Source organism: Lissotriton helveticus, chromosome 1_1 (assembly GCF_964261635.1).
Source record: "Lissotriton helveticus chromosome 1_1, aLisHel1.1, whole genome shotgun sequence".
Lineage (NCBI taxonomy): Eukaryota > Metazoa > Chordata > Amphibia > Caudata > Salamandridae > Lissotriton > Lissotriton helveticus.
In genome coordinates this window covers 1,107,434,411-1,107,450,966 of record NC_136057.1, presented here as the reverse complement: position 1 = coordinate 1,107,450,966, position 16,556 = coordinate 1,107,434,411, and the positions used below count along the sequence as shown (strand labels likewise).

Sequence of the window (16,556 nt, the reverse complement as noted above, 5' to 3'; positions counted from 1 at the left end):
TAGGTCCCATAGTATCAGTGTACAATCCAGAACAGACACAAAGCGAGAGTCCGCCACAAACAGAGAGAGAGAGAAGTGTCAGTGGAGGAAGGAGTAATGTGGCGGACGGATGGAGCCAATTGCCAAGACCTGTAGAGAGGAGCACCCCTTTGGCAGCATCGGCAGACTCCTCTGGAGAACAGGGGGGGTCTGAGAGGACCGATGGATTTGAGAGGACCACGGCCAAGGTCACTTAGGGAATTAAGGCCTGATTTGAGAACTTGGGAAACGGTTGCGGATACTCAGAGCAACAGGTCGAGGGATGATATTGACCACGGAAACCAGGAGAGCAGGGGGGTGTCTCACTACGCGCCTAGCGGTAGCAGGCAGGAATGGGATCGCGGGAGTGTGGAAAGTAGGGGGGCGTCCCATCATGCGCCTAGCGATCATAGACAGGGACCGCAAAAGTTGGGAAAACCAAAGGGTTCCCCATAACACACCTGAGGAAGACAGACGAGTGAGTCAGGACTGTGGAGGGAGGGACTCTAATGGAACTTTTAGCCAAGGTACATTGAAGGCGGCGATAAAGGCAAGAAGGATCGATGTGATGAGACTTAAATCAGAAGTGGAGGAAATAGTGGAAGGCACATTGCCACTAGAGAGAATCGAACTCTATGAACCAGATGAACTGTTGTTTGTGGCGAAAGATGTTACTCGAAGGGCTAAGACGGCTCATGAGAAATTGTCTGAATTAGCGAATAAGTATGCTGTGGATTTGACAAGGACGAAAGCATTACAGGGTGGCCATAGGTTGCAGTACTCAGACCAAGATCTAGAAGAGAAGAGGGTTATCGGTTTAAAAACCCACATCAGGGAACTGATTGTGGGACTCCGAACCTGGATCCGATTGGACATATGGGAGTAAAGGTGGTCAAAGAAAAAAAGTGCTAGGCGAAGCGCTATTGAGACATCTCCGGGAGGAGGATTGATGAATATGGAGGCGTACCCCTTGCGGGAGGTGGCTCACGGGGGATATGTACATGTACCCTGGAGTACGGGAGATTTGGCTGCTTTTACGAACTCGTTTCCAAAGTTGTGCGAGAGTCCAGTGAAATGGTACAAACAGGTAGAGAGGTTTGTGAAGATCTCAAAGGTACTGTGGATAGATCTAAACACACTGTTTGACATTATGGTTCCAGGAGAGCTGTGGATAGCCTGCAAGGTCAGTGTTGATTGGCCCACAGTGGAGCCAGACCGAGATGCTGCCACGAATGGACCTTCACCCAGGGTGATGGTAAAATATGAGCAGGCGATCACGTGGTTGAAGACTAAGGTATCACCACAGGACATTGACTGGGTGAAGATAGATCGGACTTGGCAGGAACCGAAGGAGACAGTTCACGAGTATTATGAGCGATTATTGCAGATTTTTAAGCAGTACAGTGGATTGGATGTGATGGATCCAAAGGACATGGGACAGTTTGTGTCCAAGTTTGTTCTGGGACTGAGACCTGATATCTGTCTCATGATGCAGCAACATTTAATTTGTTGGCAGAACAAGCCTCTGGACGAGATCCTGAGGTACGCGAGGTATTGCAGTGATGAGATAGACCATAAGACTAAGAAGCTTAAGGATAAACTGATGTTAGTCCAGATGCAATCGGGAGGACAAGGTCAGTCAGGAAATGGAACATTAGGGAGAAAATCGGGGGGACAGAAAAGGGACAACGATGACGGCCCAAGACCCAGGATAGATCTGGCGACTCGAAAAAAGACGACCAAGTGCCATCAGTGTCATGAGGTCGGACATTGGAGACGCGAGTGTCCCCATAACCCAGAAAATCAAGGACAGGAAGAAGAGGAGGAGGAGGTTCAAGCCCCTCCGGTACAAAAAGTAACAGTAACCAAGTTCAAGACGGCTAAAGGGGGGACTCCAGGCCCTAGGGCTACGGTTCCCCAGCCACCGAAGATTTCGACAGGGAACAAGGTTTACAAGCAGATGCCTTTCATAGTCGAAGGGGACGAGTACTATTACTTTGACCCAGTGACAGGACGGTACATGAGTGGGGAGGAGGACTGTACCCTCGGGGCAGTTCTGGAGGTGGATCAGAGGGGAGCATTCGTAGAGGCTGATGTAGATGGACATCCCACCACCTTTTTGGTTGATACTGGTGCTACCCGTTCTACTGTACGGTCTGCAGTAGTCCCCAACTTACCCCTTTCAGGACAGACTATCCAAGTTGTAGGCGTTGCAAACAGAAGAATAACGAACCCACTGACTGAGCCAGTCCCAGTGAAGATCGGAAGTTTCAGGGACAAACACCAATTCGTAGTGTGTGATTCCAGTCCTGTGTGTCTGTTAGGAAGAGATCTCCTGTGTAAACTCAATTGAACCATCTACTGTACCCCCAAGGGAGTGGAGTTGCAGACGAATGATGATGATGCTGCCTTTAAGGTTGCAAATACGCGCGTGTGCATAGAATTGTATCCTGCTTTAACAGTGGAAGAACTCCCTTGGGATTTGAGGGATACCGTCCGACAGGAGGTGTGGGACTTTACAGGAGAGGAGATCGGGTTGATTAGAGGAGTTGAGCCAGTTAAGATTCAAGTAAGGCCGAATGCTGAGTTCCCAAGAACACCCCAATACAAGTTGACTCCAGAAACAATTGCAGGAATAAAACCTGTGATCGAATCCATGATTAGCCAGGGAATTCTGAAGGAAGTCATGGGCAGTCCATGCAACTCCCTGATCATGGGTTTGCAGAAGCCTAGCGGGAAGTTCAGGATTGTGCAGGATTTGCGAAAGGTGAACAACATAGTTGTTCCATGCTGTCCAGTGGTACAGAATCCATCAGTGATACTGTTTCAGATACCGTTCCAAGCTGAGTGGTTTTCTGTAATTGATCTGTGTCAGGCTTTCTTCTCGATTCCCTTGCATGAGGAGAGCTGCGTTCAAGCTGGAGAATCGCGTTCTAACGTGGTGTCGTATCCCTCAAGGGTACACGGAGAGCCCATCGATCTTTAATCAGTTGCTGAAAAGGAATCTTGAGAGTCTGGTACTGCCGCAGAACTCTGTTCTCGTACAGTACATAGACGATCTCCTTGTTGCGTCAGAGACAGAGGATGCTTGTAGAATTGACACCATTGCTTTGTTGAACCATTTGGCAGAGAATGGGCACAAGGTATCCCCTAGCAAGTTACAGTACTGTTTGTCTGAAGTACAGTATCTGGGTCACAGGATAGAGAAGGGAAAGAGGAAAGTGTCGCCTGACAGGATTGAGGCGATCATGAAAATGATGGTGCCCTCGACCCAGAGAGAGGTTAGGATGTTCCTGGGTATGGTTGGCTACTGTCGCCAGTGGATTGCCAATTTTTCCCTGAAGGCGAAACCATTGCAGAACCTGATGCACAAGGATGTGAGTGATCCGGTACCATGGGACAAAGACTTTATGATGGCTTTCCTTGGGCTGCGAGTTGACTTGTGTCGCGCTCCGGCTCTGGGAATGCCCGATTACACCAAATCATTTTCACTGTTCTGTTGTGAGCGGGAGGGGTGTGCTTTGGCAGTCTTAGCACAAGATCATGGAGGAGTCCGTAGACCAGTTGCTTACTTCTCGACTACCTTAGACCCAGTAGCCGCAGCGTTGCACGGATGTCTTAAATCTGTTGCAGCAACAGGTGTCAGCATTGAAAGGTGTGAAAGCATTGTGATGGGTCATTCACTGACTGTATATGTTCCCCACTCAGTGGAATTGTTGAAGACCAGGACCAAGACGCAGCACTTGACAAATAATAGGCTCACACGCTATCAGCAGGTTATACTTGCTGCGGAGAATGTGACCCGTAGGAGGTGCTCGGTCTTGAATCCTGCTACTTTGATGCCATTGCCAAATGCCTTAGACGATGATTGTGAAGACCATGATTGCCTTGATGTGACTGAACTGTGCACCAAACCCAGACCGGATATTGTTGATGAGCCACTGGTAGACCCTGATGAAATTTTCTTTGTCGATGGCTCATGCGTAAGGGACAATACTGGTCAGTTGAGAGCAGCTTTTGCTGTGTGTACTATTTCTGGAATAGTCGAAGCGGCCTGCTTGGAAGGAGTACACTCCGCTCAGGTGGCTGAGATAATTGCGTTGACGCGTGCCTGTTTGGCAGCCAACAAGATTCGGATCACCATATATACTGACAGCCAATATGGGTATGGTGTGGTTCATGACTTCGGTCAGTTGTGGTCTCAAAGGGGTTACATGACATCATCGGGTTCCCCTATCAGGAATGGAGAATTTGTCAGATTACTGCTGGAGGCTTTGCAGGGTCCAGCAGGGATAGCCGTTGTGAAATGCACTGCACATAGCAAGGGTACCGACTTTGTGTCCCTGGGAAATCGTTATGCTGATGAAGTTGCACGTTACTGTGCCAAGCAGGGATACTCGTTTACTGAACAAACTGTCGAAGGGGCACAGGGAAGGACTGAGTTAAACATGATGTTTGAGGTGGCTGATACCTGGGAAGAGTTGAAGAGCATGCAGGAGCAGGCGTCAGACTATGAGAAAAAGGTGTGGGGGACAGCTGGTTGTGTCAAAGGAGAGTTGGATTTGTGGGTTTCGGCTGATGGGAGAGCGGTGTTGCCGAATGAACTGGTGAGTCCGATGGCACGACAGATACATGGTCCTGTACATCTGGGAAGAGATGCGATGATGCGTGTGTTCAGACAAACTTGGTACAAACCGAAATTCCGAACAGCTGCGGAAGCAGTATGTCAGAGGTGTGTTACAGGTCAACAAATGAACATTGGGAAAAGAACACCAGTCACATTGGGAGGTCCGCCGGACCTTTCAATAGGATGCAAATGGATTTCATTGAGATGCAGAGGTGTAATCGCCTCAGGTATGTCTTGGTGATAGTGTGTGTGTTTTCCAGGTGGGTTGAGGCATACCCAACTCGTAGGTGCGATACACTCACAGTAGCAAAGTTATTGTTGAGGGAGCTTGTGCCACGTTTCGGGGTTCCGACCTCTTTGGAATCGGACAGAGGGACGCATTTTAATAGCGAAATTGTGAAAATGCTCTGCTCTGCACTGAACATTGACCAGAGACTGCATTGTAGCTATCGACCAGAGGCTTCTGGCATTGTGGAGCAAATAAATGGAACCCTCAAGGCACGAATGGTGAAAGTGTGCTCATCTACGTCCCTGAAATGGCCAGATGCATTACCATTGGTGCTGATGAGCATGCGTAGTACGCCAGACAGGAGGACAGGTCTCTCACCTCACGAAGTATTGATGGGGAGGGCTATGAGACTGCCATCTATTCCTTCAACAGCCTTGCTAAATATCACAGATGATTTGATTCTTGATTATTGCAAAGGACTTTCTGATGTCATCCGTTCTGTGTCCCTTCAGGTGCAGGCTGCTGAAATTCCGGCTTCTAGAGACCTTTGTCACGACCTGTGTCCGGGTGACTGGGTTCTGGTGCGGAAACACGTGAGGAAAAGCTGCCTGGGTGTGCGCTGGAGAGGACCGTTTCAAGTTATCTTGGTGACGAACACTGCTGTGAAGTGTGGAGGATTGCCAAACTGGGTCCATGCTTCTCACACCCGACGAGTTCCGGCACCCCTGGAAGAAACAGCTCCTCTCGTAGATGAAAATCTGGACGTGGAAGAAGATCCACAAGAGGGGACAAGTCAAGCTGTGGGGGTGTCTGAAGAAGCCGGCAACTCATCTGATCAAGCTGAAGGAAATCACGACAACAGTGACACTGAGTCTGCCTCTGAATGGGGAACTGGCTGTGAAGGCGATTTGAGCGCAGAGCAAGCTGAAAGTAGTGATGAGCAGGGTGTGCAAACAAGAAACAGAAGAGTGAGAAGCGCAGAGGCTCATTGACCTAAGAGGCGGAGGCGATTGAACATACGACTGGCCTCCGAAAGAGATCTTGCCCCTGTATCTGAAGAATCAGACCCGGAAGAGGGAGAACAAGAAACAGAGCAAGGAGGTCCGAGAAGGTCAAGGAGGGTGAGAGTACCTTGTCGAAGATATGCCACTCCTGAGTGGACCTACCCTGTGACAGATGCCCGGTGTACTGAGATCAGGGAGGGTGAGGGCTGTGACAGTGACCAGTACGAATCCCAATGTTAAGTTGGATGTGGTGCTGTTGGTACCAGGACTTGAGATCGAAGGCGTACTGACACTCACCGTTCCCAATCCCCCTTACCTAAGCAAGATACGTGATTTAATCCTGAATAGACTCATTTTTCCTACATTTGGTCCAGAATTACCATCTCACGAATCGATTGTGCTTCGCATGGAACTTCTGGAATACGTGCTAAGTGCAGTTGGAGCAAATATTATCATTGATTATTAAAGACTTTTGTAAATAGCTGTTGAACTAACCTAGAGCCGAGTGGAAGAAGAAGAAATTTAGGGACTTTCCACAGAGGACGGAGGAGGGTTAGGGTTGTCTGTTGTTGATGCAAGTAAAGAACTAAAATGGGGATTTATGCTTTCAGAGGTGGTTCGAGAGACTCAAATAACCAAGAAAGAGACTTTGGGTTGTTGCTGAGAACGAGCTACATTGTTCCAAGACCATGGAGGCTGGAAACCTGACTCGTAGGGCTAAGTGCATTGTAGGCACCCTTTTAGGAGGAGTGATATTCTTTATTTTCTTAGTAGTTATAGTTTCCTATGTAGTACCACACGAGCAGGCAGTGGAGGTTCAGGCAACACCGACACCTACCACTCCTAGCAAGAAAGAGGTCAAATTAGGAGCAGAGAAGGCTTTGCTAGCAGAGGAGAGTCGTAGGTTACATACAGATCTGTCTAAGGGCAATTTTAAGCAGAATGCGTATGCAAAGTTGTTGTATGAATACATTGATGCGATGGATGCGAAAGACTGCTATGTGTGCTTGCAACTGCCGGCTTCAGTAGATGAGGGTATTAGATACCATCACCTTCCATTGACATATGGAATTTCATGTAGTTTGCTGCTTAGCATATTTTATGGGCGAAACCATTTTGAGTATTTCCTTTCGAATTATGATGTGCTTCCAGAAGTCCCTGCTTAAAAACACCTGAATAAGTTCGATTATTATAAATCAGAGGATAGACTTGGGTATTTTTTCATTCCAACCCAAGAGTTAGACACCTCATACGCTCACCGACACAATTTGACATGTTTATTATCAGAGACAGAGAAAAAGTTCATAGAACAAGTAGAGGACAGGTACAAAAAGCAGAAACAGTTGCAAGATTCAGGGCAAGGTAAAGTTGATTGGACGGATGAAGAGAAGCAGCACAGGTCAAGAGGGAGTTATGGTCCGATAGCTCTAGATGAAGTGCAGAAAGGGAAGCTGTGCATTCACAGACCACAGACGTATTATGAAAATGTGTATGTGGGTCAGACTACATGTGAACACACTTTCACATTGGAGTATTACACGAAGGATTTCTTGCAGAGTGTGGTGCAGGTGATTCCTACCGTTTATTTTGTCTGCGGGAGGAATGCGTATGTAAGATTGCCAGAGAAGTGGTATGGAACGTGTTATTTAGCGATTTTTCCCAAGATTTACCATACTAAGGATTTCGCTCTCTTAGAGGGAGGACATCAGACAAGGGTAAAGCGAGGTGAAAGTGCTGGTGCAATCGTTGGAGACGTGTTTGGAGCAGTGATACCCATGTTGGGAGTGATTTTGAATGACGTGAAGATACGGCGGGTGGCAACTGTGGTGGATGAACTGTCAATGAGTACAGCTAAGTCATTAGTGTTGGTTGAGGGTGAGATGTTGACGATAAGGACAATGGTTTTACAGAACCGTCTTGCCTTAGACGTCCTTCTAGCAAAAGTGGGAGGAGTCTGTAAACTTTTGAAGGTCCAGGAATTTTGCACGTATATTCCAGATAATTCCAAGGATCTGGAGAAATATAGAAGTAACATTACTGCCATTCATTATGAAATTGAGGACTTGACGCAAGAGAACGTGTGGGAGAAGGTTAGCAAGGGAGTTGGACATGTTGGAAACTGGTTTGCAAATCTGGGAAGGACTGAAACCCCTCACCATAGTTGTGGCATGTGTGATTGGGTTGTAGGGTTTGGTAAGAGTGTACAAGTGGTATAGGTCAAAGAGATTGGAAAGATCGATGAGAGTGCAAGAGCAAAGAATGGAGAGACTGCAGGACAGTCAATATCGAAGCTTGAGAGCGTTGGAGATGCTCAAGCGGGGGAAAATGGCGACAGGCTCTGTTTAACTCGGTTCTTACCCTCAGGGATGATGTGATGATGGTGATGACACAGGTCATCAAAGGGGGGAACTGAGAGAGCGTCAAACTGAAGTAAAATTTGTAGGGGTGTATCATATGTACAAGTAGTTAACACCCGCATATAAAGAAGATTTACTAACCGTGTTCAAAATGTAATGTAAGGTTGAGGACTAATATACTTGGTATTAGAATTACATAGAGAAGCTAATGCTAAGAGTTTGGAAATCAATAATGCCGTTTTAACATAGAGATGTCGTTTGATGTGAAGTCTTTCACTAATAAGAAATGTGTTTATTAGATCCCCATTATGTTTAGATCTGCTTTATTAAAATTCATAGTTGTGTCTTTTTAAAACGTGTTAGAATGCTTGAGGTAGAAAAATGTAATTTGCTTTAAAGATGGAAGCCTAAAGAACGAAGGGTATTGTTCATGTTAGGATGTTGGGCCTATAAACGTGCAGAGGCCCAGTTCATGGAAGTCGTGTAGGCCTGATTGAAAATGCCTTGCTTAGCATTAAAATCGTAGAAATGTTTTGGAGAAAGCTGCCTTAACTAAAGTCAATTGCAACATTAGGAATTTGTGAGCCGATTCACATGTATTCCTTTGCAGGTGCAGAGCTAAGCAGATAGTGGAGTAGAAGGGCCCATTGTGTATGAGTGTTAGGATACTAGGCTCAGACATGGAGGAGTAGCCGAGGAATTTAAGGAAGCAACTTGAAGCGAAGGAGAGCCTGGGACCCAAGGACGTTTTAACGGACAAGGATGGAGAGGTGCCATAATGGAAAAATCCAAAAACCAACACCTTCGAGAGGGGCGTACCTGAAGGCGTGTCGTCCGCATTGTGGGGTTTTGTATTAGGGACAGCACCCCGAGGGAGAAGGCAGAGCAGATGAGCTGAGAGACGAGAGGGAGCGGTTGATGGCCAGAGGGCTTAGCTATGACTGAGAAGACTCTAGACTAAGTTGAGAGAAAGTGAGTGAACTTCTTTGGAAGTCACCACTGCCGACACCTTTATTAGGTTGGGCGGTTGTTGAGTAGGGATGTCACTTAGTATAGTTTAGACAGATTAACCTGAAATTATATCTTCTATCAATGCATACTAAAACTCAGGTTATAGCAATTCTTGTTAGCCTGATGATTCTTGAATTGATTCTTGTATTGTTCCTAAGCGTCTGAGACTGTTCCGTAGGATTAGGTTTGTATTAGTGCCTGTTTATCTTCTGAACCTTTTGCTGAGGTGTTTATACCTTCAGTTGTTTTTGGCTTTGTAATAAATCTTCAAACTTAGACCTTAGTTGGTGGTTCTTTGGGGAAATAGTGGGAACCGTTGAAATTCATGGATTATTGGTGGATAGATTGCCTAATTCATTCCATGACAGGTAAAAAGGTCCAGTCGACCTGTGACGGGATTTCCAGAAAAATAGTAAGCAGACTTTAGAAGGAAAATCCCGCCCTTTCAAACTCACTATCAAGATATAATTGGATCACCTGCGTGGTGGCAATGGAGCTGGGCTGGAACTGGCTCCCTGCTCCACCACACGTAAGATCTAGACAGTACCTTTATCACACCAATTACCACGCACCTTTGCAAAGTCAAGCCTTGAAGGAAAACATCAACGGGATAACCTCTGCCACCTCCCTGAGTCATAAAAGTCGATGCTGCACAACGCACTTTCATCTACTTTTTACGGCCTCCCACTTTTTTAATTTAGACAAAGTCCAGGGAGTACATTTTAACATTTGTATTGCTGGTAAATCCCCATTTACAAAATCAGACTTGGGCCCAGTAAGGCTCAGGGGCTCTCTCTCTTGCCTTCCCTCTTTTTTTGCTATTTTTTGTTAGGGTTCTTAATCGTGGCTATCAGCCTTTTAAATTGAAGTTTGTTTTTCTCAATTTTATAAAGAGAAGCTCGTTTGTAAAGGTTTTTATTAACTATACAGTAAATATTACTTACTTACTATGGCATTCTCCTGAATGAATAAAAAACGTAAACAAAAATGTAGTGCACAAGAACAGAGATGGAGGAGAGATTAAAGTACTGAAGAGAAAGATAAATACAAATTAATTATTAGTGAGTACAGAGTACTAATTATCTCAGAAAAAAACGAAATATTACACAGATAAAATAAATACGGCCAAAGACTCTAAACTGCAGCATTAGTTACATTTTTACTCTGATCAGGTTATTTGGCAACGTTTGTTCAAATGAAGATAAATAGTGTTTATGAACAATTCTTCTTTAATCAGGGGGCTAATCCTGTAGGGGATTCATTGTGTTTAGTGAAACCTCTTTAGAGCAGCATTATCATGCGGATGGCATTTCAAACACCTTTGATAATTTTACTATCTTCACTGAAGATAGAGCAGTAAGACTTTTGGACCCTTGCCAGCCCGCTGTACTGCACATGGTCTCCAGTGCGATATCTGTGTATCTCACAAAACTCCTAAATAATGTTTTGAGCTACTACTTTCTCTTCTAAAGAAACCTTCTGTGGCCCCTCGCGACACTAAAAACCATTAGCCCATTTCTCGCTTACTATTGCCTGTGAAAATACTAGAGAGGTCTATTAATCAGTGGCGGTTCGTCCATTGGGGGCGTTGGGGCGTTGCCCCACTAGCCATGGACGACCGTCACTGCATACATAGCAATTACCGAGTTTATTTTATGTATTTAGCTTTTATTTGGAGCCTGAGGTCGGTCGGAGTCACTAACTAGAGTGACGTCATCGCGGAAGGATGTGGGGGCGGGCCTGCGGCAGTGAGTGGCAGGCTGGGCTAGCAGATAGCAGCAGCGTGGCAGGGAGGGCAGGGGGCAGCAGCAGTGTGTGCGCATTTAGGACAAGTCATTTTTATGACTTGCCCACGCATGCGCACCCACGCAGTAGCCCCTTCCCTCCTCCTCTCCCTGCACTCACACAGGCAGAGACCCGGGGGAGCCGGGTCTCATTATGGGCAGTATTAGCCCTGCTCCATCTAGTCAGTGATTGGCCGGCGCTGTTGGGACGTCACCACGTCCTGGCGTGGACTGGAGGACTGCTACAACAAGACCACCAGAGTCACAAGGAGAGTGATGGCACGCGCTCCCCCTTGATCCGATACGGCTGAGCTCTGAGTTAGACGGATGGAGCGAGGATTCCTCGTCATAGTGAGTGAGTTTAGTTAATAGTTAGAATACATAATTTATATTTCGTAGCTGGCAGTGGCACAGCAACAATGTGGTGCACAGCGTTGTGATTGAGGGAGGGGAGGGGGAGAGGCTGTTCTATGACGAGGGCTGCAGGTCTGAATTAGAAAATCTCTCCCGCGATTACCCCATTTCCACCCCACCTCCGACCCGCCCGTCATGCCGGCAAATTGCATGCAGTCAAATATAAGCATTGTTGGCGCCATAACCATGCTTATATGTAACCAGCAGACTCCCTGTGCTGATGATATATGTCATAGCAGCACCCGTGGAAATACATTATGGTGTGTGATGAGGCTTAATGTTATACAGTGCATGCGCGAGTTGGCGTGCGCGTTTTTAACCACAATGCATGAATCAGTGCCGCCCCCGGCCATGACTCAGAGTTCAAACAGTTTGCTTTTATGCATAAATTCAAACGTACATCCCCAGTCATAGCTTCAAGTATTTTCCCATTAACGCGCCGATTAACCGTTTGGTGTAAGAAAGATAAATTTTCAGTCTCAAAGTGTTAAATGGCGCTGTCTTTCATCTTATGCTCCGGCCTATGTGAAGGGCACTCAGTGTAGGCAGCACCAGTAAAAGCATAAGTCACATTCAATCTGTCGGATCGTGAAAATACTCCAAGGAAGGTGCAGCATTATTCAAACATAAAAAGCAGTGCCCGAGCAGAGTCAATCATCTGTGTGTATTTTTTTATTTATCACTTTCAAGAACAAATAAGTGAGTGCTGAAGAGTTGGGTCACCGAGGGTCCTGCCAACTCTGCATTTCATCCTAATGGGCACATCAAATCGAAGCGTGAAATTAAAAATCAAGCATGCTAACGCAAAATGCAAACGCAAAACCTGGCTCTCTCTTAGCATCTGGCTATTGCAGCACGAGCCTGGGCTCAGAGCAGTGAAAAGCTCTGCCAAGTCGGAACCACAGTAGCGGGACAGAATTCTGGTCAGTGGTATGTGTCACCATATGGAACTCACTGCACCTCGGCAGGGGCATGTGACACTAGCCAGATCAGGAAACTGGGGCACCGGTCAAGGTCTTGTGTGCTTGTTATGGTCATGTGACACAGGTCGGGGTCCTGTGACACAGTCCGTGTCCCTGTGAGGTTAGGCAGGGTCATCTGACACTGGCCATGTGCCACCAGCCAGGACCCTATGACACTTGTCATGTAACGATATCTAGGAGCCTGTGACACCAGTTCTGTGAAGTTGGAGTCTCAGAGACATGGCCATATGCTCAGGGGTCACCGAGTGCTGGGTTCTGACAGACAGGGAATCATCTCATTGTAGGCAAGCTCTCCGTGAAAAGAGAACCTGCTTTAAGAGATATCTGGGCCCTCCATGCTAGCATAGTGGTGGTGTACCAAATTAAAAGGGGCACAAGGCAGGAGAACAATTAGCCGGGAGGTACTTGGAATGTTGAGGACTTTCTTGGTAGCATTAAAGTATACAAAGAGACAAGCAAGCCCTGACAGAAGTTAAAACAGATTTCTGTATGCTATTAATTTGCAAAGTGCAGAATACTACTACGTCTTGCATTTTTCAATCACACAGGCAACATTTCTTCACAGCCCCTAAAAGCTAAGTGCATAGTTCAAGGGCATGTCTTTGTAGTAGTAAAAGAAATGGGACACAGCTACCAAATAGCCTCATGAAATTTGCGTCATGCTAAACAAAGGACACTTTTCATGATGTTATTTTAAAGCCCATAAAAAAAATGCCTGTAAGAAATATGCATTTTCGTAATTTATTATAGACATTGAGCTGGAAAATGCACCTTTTTACAACCCTTTTCAATAAAGATTCTCTGGGGGAGAAACTTTCCTAAAACAAATTCCAGCTTGCTCACATGTGTCCCAAAGCTCACTAATTGCTCTTACGCCCTACTGGTTTCAAATTCCACCAGCCGCCACTGCTATTAATGAGGATGTGATGTCCTTTCCTGATGCTAACAATCTTTTGGACTCATCACAATTTGGCTTTAGATCCCAGCATTGTATAGAATCCATCTTAGCCATTGCTACTAAGGAGATTTGAATGCTGGTAAATAGTGAGTGAGGGTTGCACTTCTTCCTCTCGATCTCTCTGCCGCGTTTAATATGGTAAACCATTCTTTACTTGTCAACCGGCTAGAGGCAATCTGGATCAGAGGCGCAATGCTCACCATCCTCATCGCTTTCCTATCTAATAGAGAGCAGATAGTGGCCTTTGGGAAATTTAGTTCTAACCCGTTTTCTCTTCCCTGTGGGGTGCCGCAGGGTCATCGTTAAGCCCCCTGCTTTTCAACATCTATGTCACCTCCCTGGAGAAACTCATTTGGTCCCATGGTTTCTCTGCAGTCCCTTACGTACGATGACGTGACGTGATGTAACGTGAATGAGGTTGTGAATGACGTGAATGAGGTCAGCAACAAGTTTAACAAGTTTATGGCACATATTGCAACAAGGATGCAGGAAAACCGCCTCAAATTGAATTTCAGAAAAAGGAGCTGCTTCTCTTTGAAAATAACATCTCATTCTGGAACACCTCATTGTTGAACAATGGTCAGGCAAGTTGAATAATATAAAAATAAGATTTATTCCAAAGTAGAGAAGCACCCTGGTAAAGGTCTTAAAGCCAGGAGTAACGGCAACCAACTGTACCTCCTTGCCTGCTCTCCGTCAACGACCCGATCCGCGTTGGAGCGTGGAACACACGGATCGTGCCATGAAGGAGAACATTCAAAAGACAATATACATAATAAAATACAACACGTGCATGCAAGCATGAGAAAGGAAACTTGAACTAAAAAGAAAGCAGCGCGTGCATACAGACACGCGCTGCGCATATAAACAAGCTATGACACTCATGGTGGCCCTCTAATCTTGGCCCTCTTCCATCTCCAGCCCTGAAAGTTAAGAATCTGGGGGTTATCTTTGATGGACAATTCTGTTTTTGCGAGCAAATAAATCATGTCACATCTTCCTGCTTCTTCTACTTAGGGTTCAGAAAAACGTGTTTCTGTTTATCCCTTTGCATCTTCAAAAAATGGTAATTGTGGCCCACATTATTTCTAAAATTGATTATTGCAATGCACTCTATTTAATAATTCAAAAACGCTTGCAATTGAAGTTTCAATCCTTGCAAAATGCGGCAGCTCAGCTGCTCCTAAAAATTCCTAATATCAGCTCCATTTCGCTGGGAATTTCTGGCCTTCACTGGCTTCCTGTTTGTGAAAGGGTAAACAAATCAAAGCTTTGTGTATGGTTCACAAAGCACTTCATAAAACGGATCCTCTCTTTTTTCAGAAGATTTTTGTGTAGCACGTCCCTGTATTCTTAGATCTGGTTTGGCTAAATTAGTGGCTATTTCAAGAATTCACAAAGCTAGATGGAGAGGCAGAAGTTTCCCTTTTTGGCAAGCAAACTTTGGAACACTATGCATCTCTCTGAGATGTCAACCTATTCTGACACACTTTAGCAAACTGCTAAAAACTTGGCCCTTTTCCTCTCTTACAAAGTAGTCTCTATATGGCTTTTCCTTTTTCTTTTGGGACACTAGCACCAAGATGCCTCAGCTTACTTACTATAGGGTACTGAAGAAGGGCAGCTGTTTCAATGGCACTCAGGTGGAGGGGTGTGAATGGCCAACTGCTCCTCATTTGTGGCGGTCTGCAACCACTGAACCAGAGGAAAGAAGGACTAATTTTCCTTGCTTACATTAGGGCCCATAGCAACCTTAATGCCCAACAGCAGGCCAGGGCACACATGCACACTAAAAGTGTGTGCGCCAATGCAGGAAAAGTTCACCATCATGTGTGGGATTCTGAGCAGTGCTCCGAATAGCATAGACGGACGCGGAGCTACGGTACACATATGTTTACAAGTGCCTGAGAGAAGAGTAGCAGTACTTTTAAGCTGGCTGCTTTCTCCTCAAGGACCAATGATAGTTTTTTTTTTCAGGGAATCCCATGCCCAAGTCTTAGATGAAGCAGTGTGTTAGTCATTGTTCGCATGTTAGGTATTTGGAAGATGGTGTGCAGATGCACAGGGCTCTCCTTTGTGGAAGATGGCATTATGGATGCTCTCCAGTCTTACGTCAAAAGAGAAAAAACCCAATAAAACCTAATCTTGAAATCGAATAATGTGCATAGAACGGCCACAGAAGATGATCCAGCACGATGGGTAATGGTAGCTGTAGAGACCCACATATCATCACTTAAGGCCCAGCAAGGAGATGTGGCCCAGCAGAGCAAGCTGCCTCCTTTGCAACTCGGAAACACAGGTTCAAATCCTGGCATTGGCTACTGGAGTCAACCTTGTATGGTTCTGGGCAAATTAATCAATCCGAACATAAATGTGTGCAAAGTGGTAATTTGTGTAATCCCCTCTTGGAGTTCACGATCTTGTAGATCACCTCCTGATCCCTCACATGATGTGCAGTGCTCCCTTGCTTCACTTCGCTTGGCAGTCTATGGCACATTGTCCAACTTGCCCACAGTGCTACAGTATATTTTATTAAACTCCCACCTCTGCGATGCCCACTAAGACACCCAACCCCGCCTTCCATTGATGTAGCACTGGGCGTGCACCCCTAAAGATGTCTCTGGTTATCTGGAGTAAATCTTTTCGGAACGAGTTCCAAAGCCTGACAATCATCTTGGAAAGTAATTCTATTGGTGTGTAAAGATGCACTTGTATGCAATAACATGCGCCATACTCAACAATATACGTATTAGCAGTAGGCACCATATATGCCAGAGGCCTAAATGCCCATCCCACTGGCAAACATCAGTGTCAATAAGGCATTATCGACCAGTATAAGTCAATGTTGTCAAGCCTATGTTTACACTTGCTGCCATACTTTACCATCAGTTTCACAAACGATAAACACAGTTGGCACCAACACTGCCCATAGGTTCTCGGTCGACTGTATCAGCAACACTGGTAAACACTAGCCTGCAACAGAGTCCACAACCTATCTGGATAAACTGAATGGAGGATTCATTGACGGTCAGTGAAATATACTTTAGACATCTGACCCTTTTGGCCACAAAAATCACTAATGGGGACAACTGAAGACACCAACTTATGTTCCTCTCCCCGATGTCATTCTGACCTGCTTATACCTTTCGCATTCACTTTTTCCCTTAAGGG

General features: G+C 45.8%; 1 protein-coding gene across 3 annotated transcripts in view; it reads right to left on the bottom strand.

The window, feature by feature from the left end:
• The window catches only part of LOC144821473 (uncharacterized), a 616,628-nt gene that overhangs the window by 365,197 nt on the left and 234,875 nt on the right, over positions 1 to 16,556 (bottom strand). The gene's annotated exons all lie outside the window — the stretch shown is intronic.